A 7403-nucleotide genomic window follows, 5' to 3' on the forward strand; every position below is an offset into this window, starting at 1 on the left:
ACGTGAGAGATCTACCGCAAGAAGAGGAAAGAATCACGAGTGGGGCAGATGGCCAGGGGGAAGCCATGGATATGGACTTAGTAAAGTAAATAAATTCATGCGGCTCCACCAGACCAACTTGGAGCGATCGAAACGGGCATAAGACCTGCTCTTCCAGGCGATAAGGGAGAGCAGGGTTTTTCTGGCAATGGTAGCCGAGCCCTATTGTATACTAGACACCCCTGACAGGGTCGCAGACCTGGACGGCTTAGCCGCTATGACGTGGATGTCAGCACCGAGCACATCCGCCGCAGAGATCCTGTTCGAGCAGGGCAAGGGGTATGCCGCGATCGAGTGGGCTGGGATGGTAGTGGTGGGCGTATATGTTTCCCTGAACAGTGGCCTGGTCGCGTTTGAGGAGTTCCTGGACGTGTTTAGCGATTGCGTGAGACGATACCTTTCACGTCAGGTCCTCGTCTTGGGAGACTTTAACGCTCACTCCTCGCAGTGGGGAACACAAGGACAGATGCTCGGGGCCGGATGCTATCAGACTGGGCTGCGGGCCTCAGGCTCCTCTTACTTAACAGAGGCTCGACCAGCACATGCGTGGCATGGAGAAGATGTTCCGTCGTCGATATTACATGGGGTACCCCCAATGCCTTCCAGCGGGTCTTAGGCTGGAGAGTAGCCGAAGGGGTTGAGACTCTCGCAGTCCACCTGTATATATTCATCGAGGTCGGCCCGGAGACAATACCCGCGAGACAGACCTGCGGCATTAGGGGAATGGAACTCTCCAGCCCGCCACCAAGATGGCGCCTCAAGGATAGAGACAACGAGATGCTCCAGACAGCAGCCAGTGACGCGGCCTAGAACTGGGACGCCCGTACAGAGAAGACAAACATGTAGGAGGAGGCGGAGAACCTTCGCCGAGACGTCAAAGCGGCATGTGATGCGTCAATGACGCGCTCCGTGCCAGGGATTAAACTGGTGGACCTGGAGATCGCAAAGCTACGGATAAAGTGCATTCGGGCCCGCAGGCGGTTCTAGAGAGCCCGCTGTCGGCGGCTTTATGACGAGGAAGAAATCTACTTTTGAGTCTGTACGATAAATTGTTTTACTAATAGTGAATAGAGAAGAGGTCTTCTAACACTCCATACATCTACCCGTGTTGATGGGTTATTATTAATTATTATTAGCCATAAGTATATAGGAGGGAAGTATTTGCGCACTTTTACTCACTGGCGTTTACTGGAGAACTAAGCCCTTGCTTGTGCAGTGTTAGGAGGTTACGAGTGTTAGGTTCTGACCTATCAAACCTGAACAGGCACCTTGGCCGACATCACACGGATGCTCGCATCCAGTGGGGATGTCAATATTGTGAAAGGAGTTTCCCGAAGCTCCATGGGGCAAAATGCCACATTCCAAAGTGTAGTGGCACTAGTCAAAGGAAAGAAGGAGCGTACAAATGCAAATTTTGCCCCATGAGCTTCTGTACTCAGAGAGGATTATCCACCCACGAATGGCATGCGCACTCTGCCATGAGAAATGAAAAAAGAAGGAGAACGGGCTCTTGTGAGAGCTCGATGAAATTTATAACAGTGAAAAATTGCCAAATGTTGAAATTAGCAAAGTCCTCACTAACAGGACAGTTGAACAAATAAAATACAAGAGAAAGATATTAAAAATAGCTAGTGAGAATACAAGTCCTCAAGAGTTTGCCGAGGAGACAGAGGGAGGGTGCGATCCCGTTAATTCAGGCAATGCGCGGACATGCGTTTAGCCTGTAACTAGCGGGGAAACATATAATGAGGAGCCTACCCATCAGTGGAGACTCCAACTAGAGTACGAAATAAAGAGAGTAACCGAGGTGCCCCCGTCGTTGAAGGAGGTTAACGCTCGGTTAACAGATATTTGGGCAAAATACAAGGAAAATAAAGAAGTCCTAACAAATAATTAAAATGAGTTTATTTACGCATCTCTATATGGAGCGCTAGAGAATGTTAAAATTAAAAATGACAAAAACAAAAGTAATTCAAAATCCCAAAATGGAAGATATTATAATAATAAGAATAATAATAGAAATAAAGGGAAGGAATACTCCTACGCACGTTGCCAGGAGTTGTTTAAGGAATGTCTAAGAAAGTTGTCCGACGTTGTCGTTAACAACGATCGTGCATACCTGGAACCAACCAGGCAGCCACCGGAAGAGAGTGAAGTGAGGACGCTCTATGAAGATTTATGGCGTCGGGCAGAACCAACCAATCCCCCAATCCCAGGAAGTAGAACCTCTGAGCTGGTAATAAACGAATTGTTTCCGCCGATAACCGCCGAGGATGTGAGCGAGAAACTTAATAAAATTAGGAAAAAGGCTGCGGCAGTAGCGGATGGATTTCAAAAAGAACATTTAATGATATCTGGCCTGCCCGCAATACTAGCTAAAATTTGTAATATATTAATGTATAGTTCCCATTTTCCGACAGTATGAAAGGAAAATAGGCCTACACCAATTTCAAAGCAAAGAAACCAAGCAACCAGGTGGAGAATTGGAGGCCTATAACAGTAGGCCCCATTCTCGGCCGAATTTTCTTCTCCATCCGTGGCGGAAGGATGAGAAAAGGTATTGTGTAAAATTTAAAGCAAAAAGGTTTTACATCTGAAAATGGATGTAAAATAAACATCGATCCATTGAACGCTGCCTTAAATTATAGTAAAAAAAATAACGGGGGGATATTCACAATTGTGGATATCTCCAACGCATTTGACACAATATCCCATTCGGAGTTAAGCAGGGTGACCCTCTATCGCCACTGCTATTCAACTTATGCCTAGAACCGCTGCTGGAAATGATTGAGGAGCAAACCCGTGGCATCATTGTCAGTTGTGAAAGAAAAATATCGATCCTGGCTTTCGCTGACGACATTGTTCTACTTGGTGAAGATGAGAGGGAGGCACAACAAGAATTAATATGCTCCATTAATATCTGAAGAGCCTGGGGATGAACATATCTGGTGAGAAGAGCCAAACGTTCCAGGTGGTCGCCAAAAAGGACACATGATTCATAAAAGAATCGCGAATTAGGCTCGAAAATGTCAACATACCAACGGTTGACCCAGATGAGGCCTTCAGGTATTTAGGCGCCAAAATGGGGCCTTGGAACGGTATCCATTGTGGCATCATAGTGCTAGAAATTCTGAGCATGGTCAGAAGAGTTAGAAAATTCTCTCTGAAGCCATGCTAGAAGATTGAGTTAATTACGAAGTACATCTTCCCTCGATATATTTACCATTTCCTTATAAATCTACCAAGTGACAGTGTCTTAAAATTATTGGACAGCGAAGTCAGGCAGGATATAAAGGTCATATTACATCTTGTGCATTGGACAGCCACTGGTTTCTTTTATGCTCCAAAAGCAAAAGGGGGATTAGGGCTACCGAGACTTGAACATATTATCAAACTTGGTACCGTAAAAAGCGCATTAAACAATAAGAATTCAGTCGATCCAGCGGTATCTAGCTTGATCAATGGAGAAAACGACAGCAAGCTAAAGAAAATCGCAAACTCTCTAAGGATCAATTGGCCGGCCACTTCCGAAGAGGTAGAAAAAGCTAGAAAGCGACTAAAGAGCGGACATATTAAACAATGGCAAGAGTTGAGAAGTCAGGGACATGGAGTAAATGACTTCTCAAAGAGTAATACTGGCAACGTGTGGCTCGAGGAGTATAATCTGTTCAAGCCCTCGAGATTCATCGATGGCGTAAGACTTAGGACAAACACCTTTGGGACACGGACTGTATTGGCACGGACTGACAAAAGAATTGATGTAACCTCAAGTGAGCGTCTCGACTTGGGCGCCTATGAAATCTTCCTCCACGAAAAAAAGCATAACAGTTCAATGCTAATATAAACTATAAGTATTAATTAATTGATTATTATTATTATTATCAATATTAATACAGATTATTACTACAGTTTAATAGCATAATTGTGAATGTCTCTAAAAATATTATATCCATATTACGTTGTTTTGACATTAAAATTTAGTATTTATCTTACATTGTATTTTGCGTGCTAAAGATATGTATAAAACAATTGATTTTTATAACAGTTTGCATAATGTACATATAATATTAAATACATTAATTAAACACAGATATATCAATTTTCTCTAAGTAAGTGCATATTTATCAAATTTATCCTGCATGCACTTTATATATGTCGGAAATGAAAGGACACCGGGACCTTCCTTTGGAATTCTTCGGAAAACCCCCAATATTTTGCCTCTATAACTTAACTGGATTATAATTGTTTGAGATTTGTGATAAGGAGCTTGGGCTCGAGGCGACAATCAGTTACCGAACGTAGCCGCGGTCACGGGATGAACGCTTTGTCTAACAAAGTTATGGAGTAATTCTATAGCTCTCCTTAAAAGAAATATTTGTGGCGACACGCGACAGTAAACATTCCAACGGTTTCTGTCCCCTGGCTCGCCACACGCAGACCCTATTCTTCGAGTAAGATGATTGCCAGATTTCGATGCGTCTCCACAGTACATGTTCAGCTAGCCCGAGGGCCCGTTATAAATCTTAGGATTTAGTTAACTAAAGTCCTCCAAACAAACAGTCTTTGTCCCAGCTACGGGAAGATAGAAGAGACCTATTTTTCAACGAACGGCGTCTCCAACTAGCAACATTCCCTCGAGGGCGGCTAGCATCTTTTTCTAACCACCAATATGGAAATTGACCAATTAGCAGCAACGTCAATTTCCCTTACTTTCTGAACGAAGGCTATCCTCGACAAATCCGATGATCTCGTGTCCTTAGACACACCCCATCATAGTTTTTCTCTGTGGCATCATCGAGACGGAAATTCATTCTTTCTTGCGATCTCATCGACGAAAAGAGTAACCCCATACGACCAGTGAATATTACGCGTTTTATTAACAAAGAGTCCGACTTAGATTTTGTGAGCCCGTACGTCTACTATCCCGTTGACCGCGGATTCGTTATTGCACTTAGGATCATTGTCATTAATTTCTCGAGTATCTAATTACCACGGTTACTTGTCCGATTCTATAATAATCGCAGTTGCACTAGTCAATGTCTTCCCTATTGCACAACGACAATGTGTAATCCAAATGAAGATTCGTTTCACGCCCCTAACCCTAATTCTAATGTAAACCCGACATTTATAATGTAAAAAATGTATATGTAATACAAAAAGAATGTAGAATATAGGTACTAATGTTTAATCTGATTTTCTGTAATTTTGACAGTTTTGTAATCTTTTATTTTTATATTTTTATATTTTCTATATCTTTGTGCTCTTGTGTTTTTTATATAATTCTATATTCAAGTAACCGTATAAAAAGGATACGAAAAGTATGGAATGGCAATGCATGTAACGGTACGTGAATGTTACGCGTGCGCAAGATAACGAGGAGAGGTTGTATAGGAATCAAGAGGTCGTTGGACAAAGAGAACGTTTTTTAGCATTACGTTATGTTTAAGACATTCATATATTCTGCAGATATTAGTTCCTATCAGTATACCCACGTCGTTATTAACAAGATGTTTATGTATTTCCATTATCTTTGTTCTAAAATTCACTGTTATTTTGGGAATTTGTTAAAAAATCTCTTAATCCTTTTAGGAGATGTATCACTCTAAACTGAGATCTAAACTCAGATCACAGGTTTTTTTTTATTTTATAGATTAGATTCACAATTTGTCCAGTTTGGACATTTGGTAGAATTTTTTAGCTGTTAGATTATTATGTGGGTAGCTACCCCCAGTGGGATACCATCTTCGTGTTTGTTTGGTTGTGTCCTTTGTGAGGTCTGCTGGGTATTTCCCTTTCAGTCTTCTATCCATGTTTGAGGTGTTGATGGTTTCCGCAGCTAGCCAGTTTGGCTGTGTTCCTATTCTTTCTTTGTATTTTTCTGCGTGTCTGCTAATTTTCTCTTTGACCATTGGTATTCCCAGGTCCTTCCGTATGCCTTCGTTTCTAACGTACCATGGGGCGTTTACTATTGTTCTAAGAATTTTAGCTTGTACTGTCTCTATTTTGTTTATATGGCTCATTGCCGCTGCTCCCCATAGTGGTATTCCGTACGTCCAGATTGGTTTTATGATCGTTTTGTATATTTTTAATTTATTTTCTATGCTTAATTTGGATTTTCGACTTGTTAGCCAATGCAGTTGTCTCCTTGCTGTCTGTATTTTGTCTATTATTGATTTAGTATGCTGTTTCCATGTGAGTTGTGTTTCTAGGTGGTCTAGTCCTAGGTATTTGACTTGCTTTGTTTGCGGTATGTGCGTGCCGTTCAGTAGGATGTTTGATGGTGTCTGTTTTCGCAGTATGAGTGTAATATGGTTGCATTTATCGGGGTTTGCTTTTATTTGTTTATCTTGCAGCCACTTTTCTATTTTTGTGATATGTTCTTGTAGTAATTTGACTACTGTTTCTGGGTTAGTGTGCCTGACTAGTACAGCTGTGTCGTCCGTGAGTGTCAGTATTTTGCTATTGGTAGTTGTTGGTATGTTTTGTGTATAGTATTGATCCTAAGACGCTTCCTCGCGGAACCCCTGCCTTGATGTCTTTAACTTCAGAGTATGTGTCCTTGATTTTTATTACGAAGGTTCTGCTGCTTAAGTAAGATTTTATTAATTGGTATATTTGCTCCGGAAATTGTTTCCTGATTGTTTGTAGTAGGCTTTCGTGGTTTATTTTGTCAAATGCTTTATCTATGTCCATAGAGAGGGCTGTACAGTATTGTTTGTTTTCTAATGCTAGTATTATTTCTTTAATGAGCCTGTGCATTTGCTCTATAGTGGAGTGTATGTTTCTGAATCGAAATTGGTGATCTGGTATTAATTTTTCCTTCTATATTATTGGTTTTATGCGGTTGCATATTATTTCCTCTAGTATTTTGGAAAACACAGGAAGTAGTGATATTGGTCTGTAAGATGCAGTTTGGTGTGGTTCTTTGCCTGGTTTAGGTAACATTATGTCCTGTGCTAGTTTCCACAGTTTAGGAAAGTATTGGATTCTTAGTATTGCATTGAATATTATAGTCATTAGTGTTATCGCTTTTGGCGGAAGGTTTTTCAAGATTTTACCATTGATTAGGTCGATTCGTGGTGCTTTATTGTTTTTTGTTTTCTCGATTATGTTTCTAATTTCTTGTGCTGTTGTTTTAGATATGGTATAGTGGTTGTCAGTTGAGGCACTAGTGGTAAACGCATCCTCGTCCGTATGACATTTGGGGTTGCTGTTGTTGATATTATGTGGTATAAATGTGTTTCAAAGGTGGTTGGAAAATTCTTCAGCTTGCTCTTCGTTGCTTCTTGCCCATGTGTTGTCTGCCGTCCTGATTGCTGGGACTAGTTTTATTGGTTTCTTTTTTTTTCGTGGCTTTCCATAGG

The sequence above is a fragment of the Bombus huntii genome, chromosome 10 (genome assembly GCF_024542735.1).
Source record: "Bombus huntii isolate Logan2020A chromosome 10, iyBomHunt1.1, whole genome shotgun sequence".
NCBI lineage: Eukaryota > Metazoa > Arthropoda > Insecta > Hymenoptera > Apidae > Bombus > Bombus huntii.